General features: G+C 39.2%; 1 protein-coding gene across 1 annotated transcript in view; it reads left to right on the top strand.

Annotated features, from left to right (window-relative positions):
* Window positions 1-27882, top strand: part of DNAH10 (dynein axonemal heavy chain 10) — a 5879077-nt gene that overhangs the window by 5770535 nt on the left and 80660 nt on the right. The gene's annotated exons all lie outside the window — the stretch shown is intronic.

Raw genomic sequence — 27882 nt, 5'->3', positions numbered from 1 at the left:
TAACTGCAGAAAAGCATACTCAGGCAAGCAAGCTAAAAAAATAAAATGTTTCTCCTATTCACCATGAGAATAAAGAGTAACTAACCAGCATTGCTAGAATTGATTCCTTTTTGAAGGTCCTTCATGTGCAACACAGTGTTTCTGTTGATTAACAGCAGTACTAGTTTCCAGCTGTCTCTGTCAAGCAGTGGCTCCACATTTTGTATTGGCACATAAACTTAAGGTCTATACAACTTCAGTATTCAGGTTTTTGATGTTAAGTATAGAAAATGCTGTTTTTTGTCTGCTGTTAGTTTGGCATACAAGAATAACACATTATTTTTGGTAGAGCCCTTTCATGAAACAGAAGTGTCTGCTTGGACGCTTCTGTCAGGCACACCCATTTGCTTGGCAATAGCCAACACTGAAGTATGGAATATTCAAGTACACCTTGATGATAATCTGTCTCAGAGACTGGGAATCAGCACTTGTTAAGCCTTCTTTTTTTATTAGATTAACATGGCTCATATTAAACACTTTATTCCATCCACACTTCCTTGGTTGCCTGTGCTGTGGTCTTATTGTACTTGGGTTATTGTAATGCTGTACATGTGTAACCTGTAGGCAGTGTGGAATATTGCTGCATGTGTATTTCCTAAAGCTAATTAATATACTCATATTACTCCTGTGCTGAGTGGATAAGGGGTTTGTACTTGATTGCAAGTTTCCTGTACTGATGTTATTTCCTTGTCTCACATGAATCCTTCCTACATCAGAGAGCTGCTAGTGCCCTACCAGGGTTCAGGCACCTAGGCAGCAAGACATTTCCTTGTGGTACATTTGACTGGGGACACATGGATGAAGTGACATTCAGCTGCAGAGAAATATGGCTGTTTGCAAATTCCCTGTGGGCAAAGAGAAGAATGTATTGCCATGCACACAACTTCAATAACCAAATGCACAAGGGGAAAACAATGTCCATGATCCCCAAGAGAACAAGAGACAGTAGGCAATATGGCAGGCATCAGCAGCAGGCTGGCCAGAGGGCATGTCAGTGGCAGTAAAAATGCAGTGCCCAGTGGGCAGTCCCTTTATAATTGGAGTGTGTGGACCACTAATTCCCTTTCACAGTGTCTAGGGAACATTACCTAAAATGCATACTGGAGCATAAATGTGACTACAGTAGCCTGCTGGATTTCCTGCATGCTGTAATACACTTCTGCATGTTGTAGTTACATAAGTATGTACTGTACACTGAGCACAACCCTCATTATTTCTTCTGCCGCCATGCATTTAGTTATTAAAGCTGGTGAGCATGGCAGTGTGTGCTTCTCTTTGCCCACAGGGAATTTGCAAACAGCCATATTTCTCTGCAGCTAAATGTCACTTCAGTCATGTGTCTCCAGTCAAATGTACCACAGGGAAATGTCTCGCTGCCTAGGTGCCTGAACCTGCCATACCAACTATCTGCATCTCTCTGCTCAGTAGGCAAAGAGCTTTTGATGACCCAGATAGTGGTCTTATCTTACTGTGCAAAGCATATCTGGAGTTCACTACCTTACTTGTTTATATCAGCCTGTGGTAGAGAAGTTTAATAGGTTGTTTAAAACTTACCTGTTTAACAAAACCTGCTATAGATCCTTTCTGAACTACATTACTTACTTCACTTGAATTAGGGATGATTTTCTGGTCTACTGATTTTATGCTTTCATAATTTATTGATCAGATTAATGAATATGTATTGTCCATTATTGATGCTTTTTATGGACTGTTATTTAACTATTCTGTATTTTGTTATGTTTTTATGCAATATGCATAGGTTTAGGCTCCCTTTTAAATGAATTTATTGACTGCTTGAAGAAGACATATTTATAAACCTTGGCTGTGTTCTATCTCGCCGTTCATTCTTACTGATGGGTTCAGAGCCGATTCCTCGTCTCCGAGTCGGCCTAATACAAAACTTGAGGTCTTCAAATAGCTCGAGGTCAAGTCCCTATCCCATGATGTACTTAGTGTTACCTCAGATCTAGTTTGCCGCTGCAACAGATCAGAGGTTCTCACTAGCTCGGGCCAGTAAAACCTTTATATTACAAATATTTTACTATATTTCTATTAATATTCTTAGTATTTGAATAGATAGTAGTTTTAGGTACTTTTATAAGCTCTTTTAGCTTATTAGTTTAGTTCCCTTTCCCTAGTGTGTTTTCTAATATCTTGTTGGCCTTTTTTTCTAGGCCTAGTTAAAGTGTTTTATATTATAGAGAGAAGATAGACATTTAATCCAAAATTTTCCGATGTAAGCGCTTTCGTTTGCTGCAAGCAAACTTCATCAGACAATGTCTATCTTCTCTCTGTGGTGGTGAACTTTTTTACCAGTTATCTTGTGCTTTTGTTGTTTTGTTTTATATTATACTTAGAGTGTGCTTGCTTAGTAACCTTTTGTCACAATTTATAGACAATTTAGATAAGGTTTATTTAGAGTGTGCTTAGTTTAAAATTTAGATAAGGTTGGTGTGTGTGTAAAATTGCAGCTATCTTTTTTTAGTATAGTCTGCTTAGCGTTGATATTTTGTGCCTTTATACAGAGTTTTTCTGTCAGTTAATATTTATCTGTCTAGATAATTACACGCGTGTGTGCATGTGTGTGTGTGTGTGTGTGTGTGTGTGTGTGTGTGTGTGTGTGTGTGTGTGTGTGTGTGTGTGTGTGTGTGTGTGTGTGTTCAGTCTAATTTTTTTTCCAAAGGCTATTTGACTGTTGGTTACTGTTCAGTTTTGTCTTAGTCTTTGCTTGACAGTAATCTGTTTAATTTTGGGATTGATAGAATATGGCTGACCAAGATAAACATCCCAAGTCAGGCTTTAAAAAGTGCCCCAAATGTGGCCAACAAATGTCTGTAACTGACAGCCATGTCAATTGTGTGTACTGTTTAGGAGCTTTGCATTTACAGGATAGCTGCTCCATATGCCATTCTTTCTCCTCCAGAGTCCTACAGGAGAGAAAGAGGAAGTTGATAGACAGAAGCTTGTTGAAACCCTCTTTCCAAGAAGCTTTGAGCGTCCAAGATGGATCCAGTAAGTCCTCAAAGTCTTCTAAGACTTCTGAGACAAAATAATCAAACAAATCTTCAACTTTGGCTCCACAGACATTGGAGCCAACAGTCTTATCTTTTCGGAGCCGGTCCCCAGTCCTGGAATCGGTATCTGAAATTCCTAAGTCTCCATTATTACAGTTGGTACCACCTTCGGTCCATTCATCTCAGTCCTCTATTAGCCTTTCTGATCTGGATGTGGATCGTGTGGTGCAGAAGCTGTTACAGACACTGATCTTTGCAAAAATTTTATCGGCTCTGACCCGACTGGCTTCGGAGCTGAAGACCCTGATACCAGCTACAACTTTTCCTCCTCTGAGCCATACTGGTCCTTCGAAGCCGGAGGAGTCAGACTTGTTGATTGTGGAGCCTTCAGAGCCGTCGTCTGCACCAGTGTCTTTGGCTGCATTCACTCTGACGTCCTCGGTGCCAATCGAGGACTCTAGGAGCCGACACTCTCTGGTCGGGTCTGGGGAGGATAGTCAGACCGGCATGTCGGTTCTGACTCTGCCTCTTGGGGCTTTGGCTCAGATGAGCTTGGCTCCTACTGCAGCCTCGGAGCCCACTGTCCTAGTGCCGGGGGTATCGACAGTTTCCTTGGATCCATCAGTCCCTTTGCATCGGAGCAGGGGTGCCTTTGATACCATGAGGAGAGTTATGTCTCCTAAGACTTCCTCAACCTCAGGCCCAGCTTCTTTCTCCCCTAAAGCACCTGTGTCTACTTCTGCCTCACAGATCCTGGTCAAGTGTAGAGACCCAGAGCCTCAGGAAGCCCCATTGGGTGGCCCATGCTCTTCCAAAACCTCACCAGAAGCTCCCACTGATGAGGTTCCCAGGAAGAGAGTTTGTAAGAAGAAACATCTAGACTCCCCTCAGGAGTCCTTAACATCTGATACTGATTTGAATGAATCAAAAGGGTCCCCACAGTCTCCCTCTGAGGATATCTCTTTTACAGAGATACTTGAAATCCTTAGGCAGAGGGGTGACTGGCAGTCCACAAACCCTACTGTAGACGAGTTGGTTCTCCTGAAGGCTTTCGGGTCTCAGCCCTCCACCTCTTGGGTGTCTCCACCCTTCGATGAGCTTATGCAGCTGGTCTCACGAAGGGCGTGGGAGTCTCTGGACACCAAGGAGCCTGTCCGTAGGAGGCCTAATAAGTTTATATCTGCCCCCACAGGATAAATCCTTGTTGACCAAAAGTGTGCCAGTTGATGTCATGGCGGTGGCGGCAGCCACCAAAAAGTAAATGTCAGAAACTTCCTCTTCTGTCCATCCTCCTAACAGAGACTCAAGGATCATGGATAGATATGGGAAGCACATGTTTAGTTCAGCGACTTTTACACTCTGCTTAACTACTTAACCCATTTCACGAGACTACAAAAAGATCTCCTTAAAGAGTTGGGAGATATTCTTCAGGGTACAGTAGCTGCAGGAGCTACAGACAATGTTGCCTCCCAGCTTGCTACCCTCAATTCCATCATTAACTTGTCCATGTGCCTCATTTCATATGCAGCTGATGGAACGGGCAGGGCAGCGGGTATAGGAGTTGCTCTTAGGAGACACTCCTGGATGCGCTTGTGTTCCTTTGTGGAACCCTTCAAGTCATCCTTTGTGAATATCCCTTTTGATGGCTCATCCCTTTTCGGGCCCAAAGTTAAGGAAACTTTGACCAGGTGTGAGCAGGAAGGAAGGACTCTGCTGTTGGAGTCTGTTTTTCCACCCCTACCAGACCCTATCCCAAATGTCAAATGAGAGGGAAAATGTGGTTCCGAAAAGCCCAAGTAGCATTTCAGGACACACATGGTCAACCCCCCTCCAGGTGCAGAGGAGGGGGCAATAATGGAAGAAGCTGCCCTCATGGCAGAGGGGGTCCGCAAAACCATAGCGACAGAGATCACTTCTTTGGGAAGCCCTATCAGCACTCCTGAAAGGAGGCCCAACTGTCCTGCTCTGGAGGCAGTCGGGGGTCGCTTATCTTTGTACCCAGATGCCTGGCTCAAAATAACAAATGACAACTGGGTACAAAGTATAATTTCCAGAGGATACTTCATTCCATTCGCCACACCCTCTCCACTGACAAGAAAAATTCCGGATGCTCCACCCAGTTACAGGGAACAAGCAACAGTAGAGGTCCAAACGTTGCTAAGAAAAAGAGTCGTCCAACCAGTCCCAGCAGACCAGACAGGATCCGGAACTTACTCAAGATTCTTTTTAGTTCCAAAAAAGACAGGGGACTGGAGACCTATATTGGACCTCAGCAGGCTGAACACATCTGTAAAGAAAGAGAAGTTTCGGATGGTCACGCTTCAGTTGATATTTCCCTTCTTAGGGAAAGGCAATTGGATGTGCTCAATAGAGCTCCAGGATGCGTACTACCACATAAAAATGGCCAGGTCATCCAGGGATCATCTGCGCTTCTGGCTGAGAGCCAATCATTACCAGTTCTGAGCTCTGCCGTTTGGTCTCACTACAGCCCCCAGAGTGTTCACCAAATGAATGGCAGTGGTCACGGCTCACCTGAGATGTTTAGGATTCCAGGTTTTTCTGTACTTAGACGATTGGCTTCTCAAAGCCACCACCAGGCATCAACTCATTCAAGCCAGGGAATCCACTCTGTCACTCTGCAGCCAGCTGGGTATTACAATAAACTCAGAAAAATCTGCCTTGTTGCCATCGCAGCATATTGTCTTTATCGGAGCAGAACTGGACACCACCACCACTACGCTAAGAATTCCAGTAGAAAGAGTCTTACTACTCCATCAGCAGGTCCACGTTCTGATATCCAAAATCAAGGCTCCAGCATCAGAAGTTCTAAAATTGTCAGGTATAATGGCAACAGCAATTCTAGCCATACCGCTGGGTCGTATGTACATGCGGATACTGCAATGGCTGTTGTTCACTCAATTGTCTTACCAAGAACTTCCCATGTCTCACCTGATAATGATCACAAGCTCCTGCAAAAAAGATCTTCAGTGGTGGTTGACCTCACTTCATGTCACAATAGGACGTCCCTTTGTTTTACCCCAACCAGCAGCCACAGTGACCATGGACGCTTCCCTAATAGGGTGGGGTGGGCATTTTCAAGCAAGAACAGCCCAAGGCACATGGACCGATCAAGAGACACACCTGCATATCAATGTCTTAGAGATGAGAGCAGTACTTTTAGCATTACAGTACTTCCAGGACTCTCTTCCTCTGGGTACAATTGCGATTCAGACAGACAACATGTCAGTGGTCTGGTACTTGAACAAACAAGGAGGAACCAGGTCATACCCCCCTTTGTCGCGAGGCCCTAAGAGTATGGCAGTGGGTGATATCCAGTCAGCACTTTCTGCTAACAACGCAAATCCCGGGGAAATACAATGTGATAGCAGACAAGCTGAGTAGAACAATTTTGTTGCCTCATGAGTGGTCCCTCAAAAAAGAAATAGCAGACAGGATATTCCGCAGGTGGGGCCAGCCTTGCTGCGACCTTTTTGCCAGTCACAGGAACACGAAATGCAGAAGATACTTTGCCCTGATTCCCCCTCCGGGAGAAGCCCCAAGGGAAGCACTTGTTCATGATTGGCCTCTGGGTCTCCTCTATGCTTTTCCACTGGGTCTATATCAAAATTCTGAAGAGGTACAATGCCGAATGTGAAAACATCGAACCCAAAATATCGAATGGTGAAAATAGCGAAGCCCCAGAACATCCAAATCTTACCTAGGGCAAGATTTTGGTGGACCATTCAGTGGCTTCGCTATTTCTTCCACTGTGGTGCGAGAGTTACGGACCTTAGGGTTAGGGTGCGGGTTAAGGTAAGTGGATAGTAATGTATGTATGGTGTAGTGTAGGGTTGTGTTTTGTTAATTGTATGTGTGTGTGTATTAATTAGTATGTTTGTGTATAGATTTGTAGGGTATGTGTGCGATAGTTACGGACCTTAGGGTTAGGGTGCAGGTTAAGGTAAGTGGATAGTTAGTAATGTAAGTGTGGTTTAGTGTGGGGTTGGGTTGTGTTAAATGTATGTGTGTGGTTTATTTATTTTGGTGTGCTTGTGTTGGGTGTATGTTTCTTGGAACAGCAAATTTTTTCCCCTGGGAAAAAATTTGCTATTCTGAGCGTTCGATGTTTTCAATATTCAAAATTCCAAGTTCGAGCATATGGTGTTTGACATTCTGGAATTTCAAATATATATGGACCCTTTTCCACCAATCCCGTTGATACCCAAGGTTCTACAGAAAGCAAAATCTCTGGGAAGGACCATTATTCTTATAGCCCCTCATTGGCCTCGTCAGATTTGGTTCCCCTTCCTTCTACTTCATCTTTTGGAGGACTCTTGGATTCTGGACCCAGTTCTGGACCTTCTGATGCACTCGTCGGAGGAACTTCATCCCTCTCTGCAGTCCCTGAAGCTGACAGCTTGGCTGCTCCAATTCCTGTCATAGCCAGGTTCCATAACCTTTCCAATGAGACCAAACAAATTCTCTTATCCTCTCATAAATCCTCTATGAGGAAGCTATACCTTAGCAAATGGGAAAAACATTTCTATATGGGCCTCTAATAACAATACTGATCCTTACCAAGCCACTGTGGCCTCTGTACTAGAGTTCTTGACCATGATCTTCAGTAAAGGAGCTGCAGCAGCCACAGTCCATGTTCAACTTGCTGCCATTTCTAACTTTCATCTTGGATTCGAAGGTTTGAATATTATGTCACACAAATTATCCAAAGCTTTTCTCAAAGGGACTTTTCATCTCAGGCCACCTGTGAAATCTCCCTATTCCCCATGAAATCTAAATTTTATGCTTTCCTGCATCATTCTTCCTCCATTTGAACCAGCTTCCTCATGTGATCTCACATTTTTTTGTCATGGAAGACTATCTTTTTAGTGGCTATAACTTCTGCCCGCAGAGTGTCAGAGCTTCAGGCTTTATCCATTAAACCTCCTTACTTGATTTTCCATGCTGACAGAGTCTCACTTAGAACAAATACCTCCTTTTTGCCTAAAGTTTGCACTGAAACTAATCTTTTTGCTAGATTTCTTCCCCAATCACTCCAACAATCTAGAGTACATGCTGCATAAACTTGATCTTCACAGACAGCTCAGATTTTATTTGGATAGAACAAAAGATTTCAGGAAATCAGATCAACTTTTTGTTTCCTTTTCAGACTCCAGGAAAGGTATGCCAGTGGCTGAAACAACTCTGTCTAAATGGTTATCTGATTGTATCACCTTTGCTTATTCAGCTGCCAATATGCCCTTACAGCATAAAATTAAAGCTCACTCAACCAGAGCAGTTTCTACATCTTCTACATTTTCTGCCAGACTTCCTATTGATAACATTTGTGCAGCAGCCACTTGGTCAAAACCTCCTACCTTTATCACTCATTACAAAGTTGACAGGGCCTCCTTTGGTTCCACGTTCCAGAAAAATATACTCCCGTGAGCCACCCGAGATAGATGGTGCTTGGGACACTACCCATCAGTAAGAATGAACGGCGAGATAGAACAACTTCACATAAAGAAGGTACGTAATTACCATAAAGTTCCATGTGAGTTGTTCATCTCACCTTCACTCTTATGTCCCTCCCTCCTACCCCCTCCTGGGCTTTTAGAAGACTGAGATGCTGGATCCATCCTAGTTGCTCAACCCTTCTATACCTTCTCTTGGGAGTGATAGAATGACATATGGTATTGTTATATGCAGCAAACAAGATCTGAGGTAACTCTAAGTACATCATGGAATAGGGACTTGGCCTCGAGCTATTTGAAGACCTCGAGCTTTGTAATAAGCTGACTCGGAGCTGAGGGATCGGCTCTGAACCCTTCAGTAAGAATAAAGATGAGATGAACAACTCAGATGGAACATTATGATAAGTACATAACTTCTTTATTCTCCCCCATATATCTACAGGCTGCAAGCCTACAAGAATTGGAATAGAAACAAGGTGAAAAAAACTCTAACCCACATGAATCCCTTCAAGATGTAAATGTGTTTTAAAATGGATAGCAGAATTTCCTTTTCTTCTAATTTTTATTAGTTATCAAATAGATTTATTAGTACAATATATGTGAAATAATTTACAAAAATTATATTAAATATAAATCCAGAGTTGTCTATTTTCATCCAGTTCAACAAATGGGATGTTGGATCTGACCAGATCTGACCTTGGCACCAAATTTGAAGCTTCCACAGTTCCATTTAGTGTGACCCCTTCCCTACCTGTAATTCCCTGAACTCCATTCCAGTACTTCAGATCTCGGATGCCATCTGAAGGCTTCAGATGTGTTCTCAGGGGACGTTGTATCCTTTGATTCTCAAAACGTTTTTGCATATTCAGGTATTTTAAAATCCTTTTTACCTTACTCCTCTTCTACTGTGAAACTTGTCTCCCTCTAGTCTTAATATCTAGAACTTAATGTTTTTCATTGATACAGATTAAAGACAGTGTTTAGTACTTAATAGTGTCTTTAACAGTTATTATTTCCTTAGAGATAGACTTATGATAGTGTTTCTTAGTGCTTTCTAGTGTTCATAGTAAATTAGGATTTTTGTGAAGACTGCCTTAGTATTTTATATTTGCTGTGTTTTTCTTCAATACAGTTTAATTTTCATCTACATGCCTGAATGTCATGCTTTCAAGAAATCCCCTGAATGCAGGCACAAATTGCCCCTCTGTATCCTCACACATTATGCGTTTATTGCCTGGGTGCTGTCCATTTGGACACAGTATGTTTTTCATGTGCTTCTTTCAGCACTAGATCCTTATACGCTCACTGTGACAAATTAAAGGTGAGGGTTCTCGTCCCTCCAGAGACAGAGACTATTTCTTCTGTTTCCCTGCTAAGAAACAAGACAGGCAAGGTCTTCTGAAAAGGCCCCAGAAAAGGAGAAGGAGAAAAAAAGTAAGCATGAAGAGAGAAAAAAAAGGACGGATATCCTTCTATATCTAATCACTGTATATCTAAACACTGTTTAACTAAGTCAGTTTCACTCAGATCTTTACCTAAATTGGCTAGGAGATTGGAATCAGCACCATCTCAGTCCCATGCATCCTTCCCTTGGCCCTGGTTTTCACACTGGAACTGGTGAGCCACAGCTTGCACTCTTTGATTTTGCAAGAGAAACGATACTCCATGTCTTCTTCAGTAGTTTCATCTACCTGATTATCTCAGAGCTTGACAGAGTATGACATCGATAGAATGATGAGAAAATTATGGAAGATGCAGATCCATTTGGGGGTTCTGTCATTACCCTCTCCAGTTAATGTACCAACCATTGGCCACCCTGCCACTCCACTTCTTTCGCCTGGCTCGGTCAGTCCTTTGGTTCTGGCAGCTTTGGATCTGACCCGTCCTGAAGCACCTCTTTTGGTGCCAGCAGTTACTTCAACTTCAGTGCTGACAGTGTCCCTATCCCTCTCATCTTTGATGCCCTCATATTAGGAAGGGACTTGGAGGTGTAGTATCGGTGCTGACTTCCAGGGGGGGTCACTGCACTAGACAGCTTGGGTCCAAGGTCTGCTTTGGGGCTGGGGATGCTAGGAGATGAGGTTTCTCTTTCTTCTTTGGATCTCAAGATTTTCTGTTCCAGTAGCAACTTTGGTCTTTGAGATTTTTGAAAGAGTTTTGGGTTTACCCAAAGAAAGAACACTTACTCAGAGTTCACTTCCACCCAATCTCCACCTAGATCTTGCAACATCATCTTCCTCTCTTCCTGCCAGATGGGGACAGTCAGCACCTCAGGCTTCTGGATCTACTTACTTTGTCAACTTCCAATCTGATTCAGAACCATCTGTTTCCCCAAAATTATCAGTTCACAAGAAACATAAGTGCAAGCAAAAACACATTGACTCCTTCCTGGAGTCTTTCATGGAGGATATAGTTGGATGAAGGCTTGGGTTCACCCAGATCGCCCTCAGAGAATTTCACTTCTGGTGAAATTCTTGAACTCATGAAACAGAGAGGGGGATGGTCCATGGAAGATCCCTCTCCAGATGAATCTGTATTTCTGGATTCCTTTGATTCTGTCTCAGCATCATCCTGGGTGGTATCATCTGTTGATCCACTAGTTGACCTTATGGATCAATTGGCTTGGAAGGACCCTGACATAGTGGAGCCCATCCTCAAGAAATCAGACAGAATTTTATCAGCTCCCGAAGACAGGAAGCATTGAAGTAAAGGTCCTCCAGTTGTTGCCATGGTTGTAGCAGCAGCCACAAAAAAGGAATTGTCTTCAGGAAACCTTTTCTATCCATCCCCCTGACTGGGAGTGTAGGGCACTGGACAGATTTGCTAATGGACATACTCATCAGTGGCTTTTCTACTCAGGTCATTGAATTATCTTGCTTATGTCATCAGCTTTCAGAGAAATTTGACTAAAGAGATTTCTTAGTCCTTTTCTGGAGTCTTGCCCGTGGATGTCCAAAAGACAGTGGACTCCCAGCTTTCAGCTCTAGAGTCAACCTCTAATGTAGCCATGCATCTCAACTCTAATGCAACTAATGGTTCAGCAGGCACAGGTCTTGCATCCAGGCATGTCATCTGACTGTATTTTTTAGCCCAATGTAAAAGACCCATTGACCAGAAGTCATCAGAGTGGTAAGATTCTCTTTTGCAGTAGGCATTCATTTTTCCACTCTTCAAAGTTCCTATTCCCAGAATCAGAGAGTGGGAAAAAGGATGTGATTTCATAAGTCATAGAGTTCTTACCAGGATTCTTCTGGTGATAGACCTTCACTTGGCAGAGGTGGAGGGAATGCCAGTGGATATCACCCAAGATACAGAGGCAGACAGCATAATCAGGGCTTCCACAATCCTTCTACCAAGAGGCCCTATGAGTACTCCTGAAGGGTTGCCTGACAGCTGAACTCAGGAGGCAGTTGGAAGATGCTTATCTCTGCACCCCCCAAGCCTGACAAGACTTAACAAGAGACAAATGGGTACAGAATATAATTTCCAGAGGCTATTCCATTCTGTTTTCTTGTCCTTTCATAAAGAAGAAGGCGATTCCCAATATTCCACCCAGCTAATGGGAATCAGCAGCAGTACAGATTTCCAAGCTGCAGAAAAAAAGGGTTATCCAACCAGTCTCCAAAGACCAGTTAGGATCCAGAGTGTACTCAAGGCTATCTTTAGTTCCAAAGAATACAGGGGACCAAAACCAATTTGGGATCTCGGCCATCTCAACGAATTTGTAAAACAGACAAAATTCCAGATGGTTACAATTCAGTCCATATTGCCTCTTCTGAGGAACGATAGTTAGATGTGCTTGATAGAGCTCCAGGACGCTTACTATCATGTGAAAATAGATAAGCAGTCCAGGAGATTTCCCATTTCCAGATGGAAGCCAATCAATTCCAGTTCAAAGCCCTGCCATTCTGTCTCACCACAGTGCCCAAGGTGTTCACCAAGATAATGGCAGTGGTAGCAGCGCACTTGCTCAGGATCTACATTTTCTCCTATCTAGATGATTGACTCCTAATTGCTACATCCAGGTATCTTCTGGTACATCATCTGGGCCTTTTCCTCCAATGCTTACTGGACCTAGGCATATCAGTTAATTTTCACAAGTGCCAATTAATTCCAACACAACAGATAGAATTTATCGAATGCCACCTTGATACTACTCTACAATTTGTTAATCTTCCACAACACAGAGTTTTTCTGTGTGTCAAATGAACACACAGGTAATGCATCATCCCCACCCTCCAACATGACTAATAGTATGGCTACTAGGTCTCATGGCTTCCTCCATGTTAATGATTCTACATGAGAATTCTTCAGTAGATGCTAGCAGTTCAGTGGTATCAGAAATGTTGCCCTTTATATGCCAGGATTTGTGTAACAAGAATTTGCAGACAAGACATTGCATGGTGAATTATCTCACCATCAGTAAGAGAAGGGTCACCCTTTCAACCAGATTCACCAGTAGCATTAGTGAGCATGAATGCATCCCTTCTAGGGTAGTGAGGGGCATTTTGAAAGGAGAATGATCCAAGATATATGTTTAAAGCTTGAAGCCAACCTTCACATCAGTGGCTTGGAGAAGAGAGTGGTCCTTCTAGCATTGCAGGCTTTCCAGGATGTCCTCCCCAGGATGTAATCTCCATACAGTCAGACAATATGACTGTAGTTTGGTACATCAACAAGCAAGGAGGAACCCTTTCTTACCCCTTGTATCAAGAGGCCATGAGGGTTTGGCAGTGAGTGATGTCTTTACATCATTTTCTGATAGCAGTGCACATTCCAGGGTGTTCCAGTGTTCTAGAGGACAGGTTGAGCAGCACTGCCCTAACTCCTCACAACTGGACCCTCACTCCAGCAGTGGTAACACTAATTTTTAGCTGCTGGAGCCAACCTTGCTGCAATCTTTTCACCTCCTATTTCAACAAGCGCAACAGCTACTTTGTCCTGATCCCTACACAGGGTCAATCACCAAGGGATGCTTTGGTGTACAGTTGGCCCCCGGTCTCCTGTATGCTTTTCCCCCTTTACCCCTTATGAACAAATTCATTCAGAAAGTCAGACTGGTTACCCTTTCTGTGATATCTACTAGTACATTTGCCATGGATGCTGGATCAATATCCAGACCTTCTGTCTCACCCAACTAGACTGTCTTCACCAGATCAAACCACCATGAAACTAATTGCTCTGTTCCTCCAATTTTGAAAATATGCAGAGGTACCAGGCCAATATATGTTTTTAAATAAACATCTTTATTACCCATCACTTACTACACAGGCAATTATACATTTATATAAATGAAAACAAACCACACCAGCACACTCCTAGTAACAAGCATTTTACATCACAAACCATGCTCTCACACTCCCAGTTGCAAACATTATGCATCACTTATAATCTACCCAATCTTTCTCACTCAGACATTGCATAGCTGCCACCTTTTAGACTTCATTCCTCCCTTGTATGTTTTGTTCCAATTCCCATTTTTTCCTATGTAGTTTGCTTCTATCCTTTTCTAAAGATCTCAATTCCAGTTTTTTTTTCTGTTACTATATTCACTACTTCCAGTATAGTTGGTTTAGATTTTGATTTGTATTTTCTACTAATTCCTTTTTTGGCAGACACCATTATTAGGCACAGCAAGGCCTTACCATGTCTAGGCAATTCCAATTCTGTATCATAGCTCAGATAAATCATCTCCCTCATCAGACCAATCTGCCCACCCAGCATGTCTGACAGTGCATCCCACAGTGAATCCTTAAAGTCCGCCAGCTCACTGCACTCCCAGAAAATATGTTCCCAATTACCTGTTTCTTCCCCTCCAACAGTTACTGTCTGCCTGAGAAAACATTCTTTGGAGTCTACTTGGGGTATAAAAATATCTATGTAAACATTTCCAGGGCAAAAATCCTAAATCTTCTAGATTTTGTTATATATTTGGGAGACATACATATATCCTGCCATTGTTTATTTGTGAATTGCTTAACAAATCTCTTTTCCCAATCCTTTCTAATCTCCTTTGAGTGATTCTTATAGTTATCATGCAGTATTTTGGATGGTCTACATATTATTCCTTTTTTTAATGCAGCTTCTGTTCTAGATTCTATTAAAAACTCTACCAGTGTTGGTCTTTTGTTTAGGACCCCCCTATTTCTTTCTCTTTGCCTATACTCTGATATCAATCCCTGATAGGGAAGGCAATCTCTGATCTGCAGTCCAAATAAATTATTGGGATCTTCCCATTCTATCATCTTTCCCTCTCTAGTTATTTCCTCCCAGTATCTTGGTTCCTTTGCCAGTTTTCTCCAATAAATTATGTCTCCCTCTTGCCTATTGTCTGTATCCCTAATTGCAGTCATCTCTATCGGGAGAATCTTTTTTCTGCATTCCATTGTTGGTTTAGTCCAAAGAATACTTTCTGCTACTTTATGGATATAATAATCTGCATGATTATTGTTATCTTCCTTAAAGACCTGCATCCAAACTCCCAGTCTCGCTTGGTTTCTTGAGCTTCCCCTGTGTTTCGTCATCATCCCTTTCCATGTTGAATTATAGTTTTCTGCTTGTGCTATGTATAGGAGTCTTAACTGTCTAGCTCTGAAATACCCCTTCAAATTGGGTAATCCCAGTCCACCCTGATCTACTGGAAGAATCAGCTTATCCCACTTGACTCTTGCCATCTTCCCCTCCTAGATAAATTCCTTCACCTCTGTATTAATTGCTACCCACAACTTCTCCATTGGTTAATAAAACTATGCCTGTACTGTGTATAAGACTAAAGGGACTAAAAACATTTTAACTGCTTATGTCTTACTATCCTTAGCCATATAACAAAGATTCCATTTTCTCAGTTTTTGTATTTTCTTTTGTGTAGTCTCTTCCCACATATCCGTAGCTGCCACACTAGAATCATATTTATTCCATACTCCTAAATATTTCATTTTATCATGTTCCCATAAATATGGGTATTCCTGAACCAGTTCATGTGTGGATACATAATTTACACTATTGCCTTTGTTTTAGCTTCATTAATTTTGTATCCCCAAAAGATCTGAAACTGTCTCAAAATGTTCCACAACACTGTAATGTCTTTTTCTAGTTTTGTCAGGTACAAAATAATATTTTCTGCAAATAAAGCCAGCTTTTATTGACTATCATACCAATTATATCCTTGAATTTCTGAGTCCCTTGTTTTCTTTGCCAGTGGTTCTAAATATAATGCAAATAATAAAGGGGAAAGAGGACACCCCAGCCTGGTTCTTCTGCTCAAGCAGAGATTATCAAAGAGGAACCCACCCACTTTAATTTTCACCTCCGATCCCTCATATACACTCCTAATCAACCTTATAATTTTTCCAGGAAATGCAAATGCTTCCATTGCCCTGCTCATAAAGTCCCAGCTTACTCTGTCAAATGCTTTCTCTACGTCAAGACCCACCAACAACAGTGGTATTTTCTTACATTCTGCTTCCTTCTGGATCATCAGTGTTCTGTTAATGTTGTCAAATGTTTGCCTCCCCTTCCACAAAACTACATTGATCCATATCTATCAGTTTTGGCATTACTTTTGCCATTCCTTTAGTTATTACAGATGTGAACACTTTATAATCATGGTTTAGTATTGAAATGGGCCTGTATGAAGCTGGATCTGATGGCTCCTTACCCCCTTTGGGTATTACAGCTATCACTGCTTTCTTCCAGCACTGTGGTACTTCTACTCCTCGTGAGATACTATTAAACAAAACCTTCCAGATCTTTATCATTTTTTTCTTTCTAGCTTCCAAACTTCAATAGGAATAGTATCTATTCCTGGGGACTTGCCAGTTGATTGGTTATACATCACAATTTTTATCTCATCTCCTTCTATCCTGTTAGTAATTGAGCCTCATCTACCGCTAACCTTGGCATATTTAATTCTTCCATAAACATTTCCATTTGTATCTTTTCTTGATTTTTCATATTTCTCTGCTTTATAGAGACTCTCATATAATTTCTGAAATATTTCTAATACCTCTACAGGATCTCTTGTTGCCTTCTTTGTTATAGGCTCCCTAACTCTAGTGACAGCCCTTTCTACTTTCTGTTGCCTATGTTGTTATGCTGAAAGTTTTTGTGCTGTAGTGTTATTATCAAAAAACAGTTGCTTAAAGGCAATCTTTCTAAGCTTGTGCATATTATCGAGGTAATCCCTTATTTTCTGCCTAGCACTCTGCAGTTGATCCTCTTCTTGTTCTTTGAGATTCCCCCTATTCTGCACTACTTTCACATTTTCAGTCCCTCTAAATAATTCTTGATACTTCTTAACCATAGCTCCCTTTCTTTTATTTCCACCCTATTTTTAAACTCCACTTTAATTTTATCCCACTCCCTAGCTATATTTTCAGAAGAAATTTCTATCTTCTCTAACAGCTCCTGAATATTATCCACTACCCATTCCTTAAATTCCTCTTTTCATCAGATAGCTGGGAAAGCGCTAATGTCTCATTTTTATTTCATTACCTTGTGTTTTTATTTTAGCTATTATTGGTGCATGATCCGAAAGAGTTCTTGAATGGGTATCAAGATCTTCATTTAAATGCATATGTTCCTGTACAACTTAAATTATTTCTAGCCTAGCCCAGTTTTTATATTTTGGGGAATAATATGTAAATTCACTCCAAACTCCTATTACTGAATTCATATCTTCCATGCCAAATATTTTCATAAACATCTTCAAAAATCTACCGTTCTTTGTTATATTTTCCTTTCTAGGCACCCCAGACACATCTTCATTGCTGCAAATCAAATTTCAGTATATATTATATTATAAGTAATATTCCTTGCTGAAAACTGATAATTTCTCCCAGAATTTTCTTAAACTCCATTATAGCCGTTTTAGGTGTTAAATACACACCATTGTAATCCTCCTCCCTTGCCAGTAGCCCCTTAGCACTACAAATATGCCATTATGTATTTATTTATTTATTTATTTATTGACATTTGTTAACTGGGTTAGTCCAGCTGGGTCAGAAACCCATTTTCAGTAGAGACCCGAGGAAAAAAGCTCCAGTTACAGTTTACAACACATAAAAATTCACAGTCCAAGATACAGAAATAATTAAGGTACATCGGAACAGGATATATATACACAATAGTAATAAAAGAGAAGTACAGTAAAAAAAAAACTTAAGAAAAACTTTTTTTTTTTAGTAAATGTTCAGTAATACAATTATTGAAGTGGTGGAATAGTATGTGTTAATGAAGTTGTATTTTAGGAACAGTACAAGTGTGAGGTGTGAGAGATGAAAATGCATGTATAAGGTGGAAAGGGGTAGGAGGAAGTAGAGTAAGATGCCTGGGCAATATGAGGGAAAAACAGAAGGATGTAGACTAGAGTAGGATATAGGATTGTAGTGGACTTAAGTAGGGTCATTTTTATCTTCTTCTATCACTATTGCAGCTCATCTTGCAATTGATATAATCACTCCTGTTTTGATTTGTCCCAGGTATTCTGCTGAATAACCATCCTGAAAACCTTTCTTTATCAAATATCACATGTTCAGTTCTTTGTAAATGTGACTCCTGTAACATAGCTATTTGCAATCTACATTTTTTAATGTAGTTCATTACTCTTTCCTGTTTGTATTTATCTGTGAGGCTATTTACATTTAAAGACATTAAAGAAAGCATCCTTGTATTCAAAAGTTATTATTACCACCTTTTATGTATAACACCATTTTTGTTAACTGTCTAGTTCCAGCTTTTGTGTTACATGTCTACACTGTTTGGCAGATTGAACTTTTATACAGTTCTTTCTTTCTTGTCATATACATTTGAGCCTATGTCACATCTTATAATATTTTTTGTTTGATTGAAAGCCCCTAAACAAAAAAAAAACAAACAATCCTCCAATACCCCCATACAATCTATTAATGTTAACAGACAAAACTCTGTACACCTTACACCTTCAAATATTGAAGTGTTACCCTACTAATAGGAACAACAGCCCCAAACTGACAACCACAGTCACAGACTTCAGTTAACCTAAAAGAAAGGTCATCCATGCTAAGGTGCGTGGTGCAGTCTGTCCTTCTACTAAGTGCTGATTGGTTTTGTTTTATCTTTAAGTTTTTTTCATTTCTCCAAATCTTTTGGGTTTCTAATACCATGACAGGAATGGGCCCCATTCCTAAGTCAAGGTATGATTAAATTTCATAAAATTAGTATTGTTTCACTCTTTGATGTCAGCCAAAAGTGCTCTTTGCAGCACCCATAATGTGCCCAGTGATGACTCCTTCTGCAATTTGTATGGACTTACATGTATTGGTAGCGTATTTAAATAGTATTGTAGACTCTTTTTTATAAGACCTGTTGCTCTTACTACTATTGGAACTATCTGGGTATCTTTCTTCCACATTGCTCTCTTTTCTGCCTGCAAATCCTAATATTTTATGACTTTGTGTTTCTCACTACGCAGGACACTGTAGTCACTGGGTGTGACGATTTCAATGATCAGTGCTACTTTTGTCTTCTTTTCCTGGATCACTATATCTGGTTTTCTAGCATCTATATTTTGAACTGTTGGTAATGGATGATCTCATGTGATGTAGACTTCATCATTTTCTATGATGCTTTGTGGCTCATATTTCAGTGTTTTTCAGCCACTTAAATACCATAATGTTTGCACAATCCCCAGTGCAACAGTCTCACCACATTCTCATGCCTTTCAGTATACAGTCCGTGTGCCATTAGTATGTCACAACCAGCAATGAGGTGTACAACTGTTTCCAATTCTGTTTTACAAAACCTGCATTTGCCTATTTCTCCCACATGTTTAATGGACTTTGTAAACCAACATGTACATAGCCCACTATCTTGGGCTGCAATATTAACCTTTCATCTCTTGGTTTGAATTTACCTCTCCTTGACCATTCCTGCATTTGTTCCTGATCAACATGAGATTCTTCCAGAAGTTTTCTATACTTGCAACTATATTTATGCATTTTCCACATTTCTTGCCTTTTCATCTGGTCCTTCACCTTATATTCTCTCTTTTGTTTTTTGGCACATTAAGTTGCTGCCGGACTTTTATCTAGTTCTGGTTTGATTTCCATTTTTTTCTTGATGCCGATATGCCTCTGCAAGATTAAGCAGAGAAGTCATCTTAGATTTATTCTCCTCATGTTTCAAAAGTTTCACTACATTTGGGTCTTGTGAGGTCAGCAGATATGTGTGGAGTCCCACGATTGTAGATCTATACATGTAATCAATTTCAAGGAGTCCCATCCCTCCTTTGGAGTGAGGAATATATAATCTTGGTATGCACTAATTTTTATAGATCATTTGGTGAGCATGAAACATCCTTCTTGTTTTGATATTTAATCTATCCAACACGTTTTGGGGCCACTCAATCACTCCAAAGCTGTAAGTTAGGACAGGAAGAGCAAATTGGTTTATAACTTGGATTTTTTTTTCCTAGATGTCAACACTGTTTTCAGGATTAATTTAAGTCTTCTGAAGTATTCCTTACTAAGTTTTGTTTGCATTTGTTCATGTTTTATTGCTGATCCTTTATCAATTCCAAAATATTTATACACTCCCTCTTGCTCAAGTTCTTTTATATCACATTCTTGTCCCAACTGCAGTTTTCCTGCTTTAAAGGTTGCTTTTGCACATTTATCAAGACCAAATGACATTCTTATATCATCTGAAAAAGTTTTGACAACTTGCAGTTGTGCTTTCAGTTCCTCATCTGATGAGCTATACAGTTTCAAATCGTCGACAAAGAGAAGATGAGAAGTCTTTAGACTTTGTTGTTTTCTACTAGCCAAATTATAGTTATGGTCTAACCTGTTAAGTAGACAGTTTAATGGGTTAAGGGCAAGGTAGAATAGCAATGGTGACAGAGAGTCACCCTCCCTTTGAATTTTTATCCCTGGGATAATAATTTGTCCTTTATCATGGCTTAATTACGAAGTGGTCTGCCACTGTTTCACAGTCACTGCAATGTAGCTGATCAATATGGGGTGTATCTTAAACATTTTAAGCACTCTTTTATCCAAAATGCTTTTTTGTAGTCAGTCCATGCCATACTTAGATTCTTCCCCTTTTTACAGCTCTCCACTATGACTTTATTTAACAACAAATGATCCTTTGTTCCATATGACTTTCTTGTATTGCCCTTTTGTTCTACTGCCATAATTGATTTTTCTTCTAAATGACTATAAACTCTGTTGGCATCATTTCCCATGTATAATTTATACTTTATCAGAATGCAAGTTATTGGTCTATAATTTTGGGATAGCTTGCAGGTTCACTCTTAAGTAGGAGCATTGTTTTTCTTGTTGTTAGCCAGGTTGGTATCTGTTCAGGGTGTGCATATAAATAGTTCTTACTCATGGCTAAATCTTCGTGGAAAGATGTTAGTACTTTTAACCAAAAGTTAGGTACTGCATCTGGGCCTGGAGTTTTCCAATTAGGGGCTTTTCTTAACTTTCTTTAAATTTCTCTGGCTGTTACTTCATCCCATTTCACATCCTGTACCTTTAAACTTCATATTGTTTCTTTTACTTCTTTTATCCATGTAGCATCTTTGTTATGTTCCACAGATCTTCATAGATACTTTTCCAAAATGCGTCTATTTCTTTTTTTTTTTTTTTTTTTTTTTTTTTTTTTTGCAGTCTTTCAATTCCTTTTACCTTGTTTCCCAATTCTCTATAAACCTTTTGGGGTCATCAATAAATTGCTTATTTTGTACTTTTCCTTTATATTTATCAGCATATCTTCTAAGTTTTTCCACCTGTGCTGAAATTTTTAGTTTATTTGCGATAGTACATGATAGATCCTGATCTGTTCTAATATTGCACATTTATTTTATCCCATCTATCTTTCTGAGTTATTTTTGTTGATCTGTTCCCTCTTCTGTACTCTTCTAATAATAACACTTCTTGTCTTAGTTGCTTTAAGCTTTTCTCTATTTGATACTTCCATGATGGTATTCGATTTCTCCTCTTCCTATCCCTCGCTACCCTGTGTTCTTGTGGTAGAACTTTATCAGTTATTAATTTATGTAATATGTAAAACGTGTCCAGGCAGCTTGAGCAGAAACAACCCTCTTAGAAAAAAGTAGTTGAAAATCTTCTTTATTCCAAACGAACAGAACACAACGTAGAGCACATGCGCTTTCGCTTGGACCCTTCCCAGCTTTTTCAAGTTAAACAGCCAAGTGCTTACAGTGAGTGCTTAAATACACTTGTAAATCAATTAATTAATTAAACTTTATCCACAATTTTAAAAAGGCAATGCCTTGGTTAAAAATAACCTCAAAAAATCAATTCTAATTAGATTGAATTGTAAATATAAGTATTCATATAAAATTAAAATTATTAATATTTCATGATGCATTCTACATATTTAAAAATAAAAATAAAAGTATATTTCTTTACTTTTCCAACATCATGTAAACAGTATATTTAAAGTGCTTGAGTCTGCTGTCAACATTATAAAAATTCTTATGGAAAACAATACAACTTTGAGTATTAAAAATAGTGAACAATATTCTTATAAAAATGTACCGTTAAAAGTGGGAAGGTATTACATAGTGTCTTATCAAGTTTTGTTTTGGGGACCAAGAACAAATTTAACAGAATAAGGGACCTTAGCTAACCTGAAAGGGCTGCCTAAACCTCAAGCTGACCAGTGTCAAAGTCTGGCCCTTCTTAGCTTTAGGACCAAACTAATACTTAAACTATCATTTAACCCAGGTGGTTTTCCTGCGTCCAACTTGAGTTGCCACACAAGCTCCCTGTGTTCAAGGGTGGCTTCCCAATCCCCTCCCCTGACATCTGGAATGACCTGCTCCAGTACTAGAAATTTTAACTTAAAATTGGGACAACTGAGGGAATGCTTGTAGAAGGCATTGTTATCCTTCTTCTTTTCTATGTCATAAAGATGTTCATAAAGTCTTTTTCTAAATTCCCTTTCAGTTTTCCCTACATAAAAACTGTTGCAGGTCATGCATACACCTAAATACACCACCCCCTTAGTGCCGCAAAAAAACGAGCCATATGACTGAATATTCATTCTTCTTGATTTAAGATAAATGTGGGATTCATTCAAAACTGCATGACACTGCTTACAAGCACCACATTTGTAGGTCCCTTTATGGAGCTGCTGTTTGTTCCCATGTGACTGTGGTCTCCTCTCAAACATTTCTTTGAGATTCAAACCCCTCTTTCTGACAAATGTTGGTTTAGCAGAGATAATGGGTTTAAAGTCATCATGAGTAGTGAAAATAGACCAGTATTTTGCACAGTAATATGTCCTGTTTACTTCTGTTATATCACATGAATTTCTATGGACAGTCCTAATTACTGTGTTAATTTGCTTTATCAAAGTTCTGACTGTTTGGGCTTTATTGACCTTCTGCAGTTTCTTTCTTTCATTGACCTTAATATATATATCTATGTCTATTAAGTCAAGCAACTCTTCTCTTAGCTCGGGTTTCTTCTAAATTGAGGGCGCATTTTTTGTTTTCCATTTCCTATGGGCATTCTATAGAGAGATCTATTACATCTTCCTGTGACACATTCTCTCCAATTTCATCCTGTGCCATCCCTTGCTCTGTCATATGAGAACTCACTGGTCTATCCACAAGTTCCTGTTCCTTCTCCTTTCTGTCTAGCTTCAAGTGAACATTAATAATGGTTTCCTGTGGAAGGCTCCAAAATATCTTTATATGGCACCTGACCAGTTGCTTCCTGTTCCACTGGTTTCCCCTTAGTTTGGATATCCTTTGCGCTGTCCTGGTGTGGTGCTTTCTGCATTAGATTTTCTACACTGAATCCTTCACTTTGCATGTGCTCCATAACCTCAATTTCTATTTCTTTCACTTCTCCATTACTAATCTAATTTTCTTCTCTTCCTCTGTCTTCTTGTTTTTTGTATTGTAAAATTTTTCATATCCAGATTACTTTGCCTGTATTTCTCTTCAAATATCTTTGGTGCTGCTCTTTTTGTATTGGTTAATTTTGCTTTCTTCTTTGCATAAATATCACACCATAATAAATCTATTTTTCTTTCCCATGTCCGTATTTCTTCTTCAGATGTCTCCTGATCTTTCTGCTTCTCCTTACTTTGAGGATGCACTCCATTGTGCTGTAAAGTAATTTGTGTTAGACCTTCTACATTAAATCCTTCACTTTGCAGGCACTCCATAACTTTGTTATATTTTTTTAAATTCTGCTTTACTAATTTTCTTTTCTACATTCCATCTTTGTGATATTATTTTTCTTATTGTGAAATTTTTCATATCTGGATGCCTTTGCATGTGTTTTTGTTCAAATATATTTGAGGCTGCTGTATTTATATTCCCAGCTGGGAAAACCCCTCAATGTTTTCAGAGAACATTAACTGCCGTGGAAAGCCCCTGAATGCTTTCAGAGAACATGATCTCCTAGCCAATTTCTCTTTTTTTCTGAGATAATCACTCTCCACCAGACTGTAGCCAGTTTCTCTTTATCAAATTACCTCTGTGGATACATGAGAACCAGGCAGCCAGTTTCTCTATATCAGATTGTTTCTATGGAAACACGAAGACCAGCTGCAGAATTGTTACTGAGAATATGTGGCATTTGCTTGAAAAAGCCTTGTAATATTCAATGTTCTTTTTCATTTACTATTTACTTGCTGTCTCTTAAAACGTGTTACTAAATCATTCTAAGGTCTTTAATCCAGTAGTTTCCCCATGCAAGAATGAGAAAAAGCATGTTATTTTTTTCTTTTATCAGGCTTTTTAACCAGGCTTTTTTATACATTGCAGTGCCTACATTTTTTTAAAACTGAATAAGAAGAGAGAGAGAATGTAGAAAGAAAAGAAAAAAAGAACAGCAGCATTTGTTTACAACCCCCATTACATATAAAAATAACTGAAAGAAACTTTATTTTATAGCAAGTAAAGAAAACCACATACCACAAAATTGATGCCATTTAAGAAAAAAATCGTTAATTTTCTCCTTCCTCTTCCCCTCCCCAAGCACTTTTCCAAACATTAATTACATGAAGTAGAGCATATGCCTTAGAGTCCTACACAAGTAAAACAGATTATGAAAAAGTCCAGTATTTCCAGATTTTCTTGTTATGTCATATTTCACAACTATAATTATTGCATTGTAATCCCACATTGTTACTGGTTTTATTACTCTTCATCTCTGAATCCTGTCTTTGCTTCATTTCCAATGTACTCTTGATTCTTCTAGTCAACTCTCATGCTCCTTTCTCTCTCCAACATTTTCTGTTGAAAATTTGAAAAAGGTTTCACAGGTACAGTCCCTCTGTGGTCTTTATTACCAGAAGAACAAGAAGCAGAATCTGCTTCTGTTTCACTCCTTACATTTTGTTGGACAAACTTTTATATTTCCTCCTTAGCATGTACTGCATCAAAAAATGATTTTGTCCCTCCGGGAAAGAATACCTTGAAGACAGCTGGGTAGAGCAGTTTGAATCTCACACCTGCGTCTTAACATTCCCTGAATAGTGGAATACATTTGCTCCTCTTCTCTTTGGTGTACAATGAGTAATCATTCTCCACAAACACTCTGCTGTCTCCCACTTTTATTACTTTGTCCTTCTGCCACAATTTTGTCAGAGTCAAGTCCTTCAGCTGGTAAGATTGTATCTTTACTATTAAAGGTCTAGGTTGCTTTCTTATAGCCAAGTTTGGAGCATACACACAATGTGCCCTTTCAGTTAACAAGAACTGCTATGGAATACCAATCCAGTTGCTTATTTGTGGTTTCATAAAATTAATGCAGTCTGTTCCATCCAGCTTCTCTGATATAACTGAAAATCTCAGGTTTTCCTTACATGCTCTGTCCACTAATTCTATTATTTTTTTAAACATCTCTTCCTGAGCAGTCTCATATTCAGTCAGCTTTTTCTGTATTTTGACCTCTGATTGTTGCAGCTTTATCATCTCATCTGAATATCTGTTTAAAGCTTCTTCCATTTTTTCCAGCCTTTTGTTCTTTGTGTTGATATACTCCATCAGTGTTTTATTTATTTTATCCAGGTCTGTATGCAATTGTCTTATATCTTCCTATAGGTTACTTGAAGTCATGCCTGAAGGTTACATTGCTTTTTGCTGAACAGCTGCAGAACTTTCCTTGGTCAGTGTTTCTTCCTCACTTTTTGTAGCTAATTTTTCCAGGTCTTCTGTATATGTTTATTCCTGGCATCCAGGCAGTCCACTTACTAGTGGGGTACTGAAATTTACCCATAAACACAAGTCTACTGGCCTTCTCTGCTGAGTTTCTGTTTTCCCACTGGGAGAGCTAGAAATAAGCTGTTACTCATCGTGTAGCCATCTTGGAAGTCCTCCCCAATAATGTTGTTGATATAATAGCAGCTTCACAGAAACCTGCTATGAAAAAGATTTACAACACTAAATGGAAAAAAAGTTTTCTTTGTGGGCAACAGCTAAAGGCTTGGATCCTTTCCATTAGGCTTGGAATTTTTAGCTGAGGTTTCAGCAGTGCTCAAACTATTCTATAATCAAAGTTTAGATGGCAGCAATTTCCAATTTTCATATTGAACAGAATGGTTGCTCTGCGGCTACATTAAAAATCTTGAAAGCCTTTCTTAGATGAACCTTTCTGCTGCTTCCCCATATTAGAAAGTCAGTTCCTCCATGGGATATTATTGTTATGCTCCAGGTTCTAACTCAACCTCTTTTTGAAACTGTGGCCATGATAGATATCAGTATTTGAGCTGGAAAGCTAAAAAACTCAGAAAATCTGATTAACTTTTAATGCTTACTCTAAAGCTAGGCTTGGAAGAGTTGCTACAAAGGTTACACTGTCCAAATGTCTGTGGAATTGTATATGTTTTGTCTATGCAGCAATGGGTTAAGAGCTACAGTCAAACAAAAGGCCCATTCAACCAGAGCAGTAGCTATCTCAACAGCTTTTTCTAAAAAACTACCAGTTGATGACATTTGTGCAGCAGCGACTTAGTCCACTGTGCATACTTTCATTACTCATTATAAACTGGATGTGTAATCTTGGAAAAGTTCCTCTTTTGGCTCCACCATAATCAGAAATGTCCTTTCTTGGGTGGAGCCTAGATGGCCAACTGAGAGCAGTGAATTTTGAGAGCTCCATAAACTAGTATAATAATATAGCAAAATGTTATTATTTTTAAGCTTAAAATGTTAGAAATCTATAGATAAACTGTTAAGCTACATAAATATCAATTTTGGTGGAGATATACAAAAATCTTCCTGTCATGTAACTTGGAGATATATTGAGTCACTGAATATGAACAACTCAAGGAATTATCATCCAGATGCTGCTTTGAAAAAGAACTGCAATTGATGACATCTACCTTAGAGGAACTATCTTTGAAGATGGGCGACTTTAAAAATGACTTAGAAAACCTCAAATTAAATTCTCAAAAATAGACTGATACTCTTAAGGAACTATTACAGCAACACCGTACAAAAATAACAAATATAGAGACTTCTGTAAATGACATTGAAGGGAGACTCAAAGAAGAAGAATTCCGAAAAGAATTTCTGCTTAAACAGAATACATGGCTGCTTAACAAAATAGATGACTTAGAAAACAGGAAAAGGAGAAACAACATAAGGTTATTTGGTCTGCCTGAAAACACTGAAGGTGAAGACATTATTTCATTCTTAACTTGGATTCCTGAATTTTTAGACTTGAAAGAGGGACTTTCATTTGGAATTGAAAGGGCGCATAGAACACTGAGGAAACCTGCTTCTAACTCAACAAATACTCCACCTAGATCCATTCATTTCTGGACAAGGAACTAATATTAGAATCTGCTTGGAGAAAATCACCCTTAAAATACAGTCAAAGCCTGATAAGGTTTGACAATGATTATTCTTCCAGAATACTAGAACAAAGGAAAAAAAGGTCTGGCCAATAATAAAACTGTTGAAACAAAACAACATTAAAGCACAGCTGGCCTCTCCAGCCAAGATAAAAATACTTTTTGCCAATGAGACAAGAACCTTTAATGACTTAGAAGATGTTCTGGATTGTCAAGGTATGAGTGATAGTCGGATGGATTTAGGTTTATCCATCAGATTAGGAATGATTTTCATTCCATGGCTAGTGCGGATCTTAGTTTTGTTAACATTTACTAATTTAAATTTGTTATTTCACAAAAACATTTTTAGTATGCCTGACCAAAACATTACTTTATTGGTAAACACTCAAAGTATAAAACTGATAATTTCCTTTAAAAGCTCAAAGATATACTTTATAGTTATCAGAGGAAAAATGTTCACAATAAAACAAAAATACATAGTCTGAATAACCTAAAATGGATTTAACTTTATTATCTTTAAATACCAATAT

This window comes from Protopterus annectens, chromosome 4.part0, assembly GCF_019279795.1.
Source record: "Protopterus annectens isolate FY-2018-M chromosome 4.part0, PAN1.0, whole genome shotgun sequence".
NCBI classification, from domain to species: Eukaryota; Metazoa; Chordata; order Ceratodontiformes; family Protopteridae; genus Protopterus; species Protopterus annectens.
This window is presented reverse-complemented; position numbering and strand designations above follow the sequence as displayed.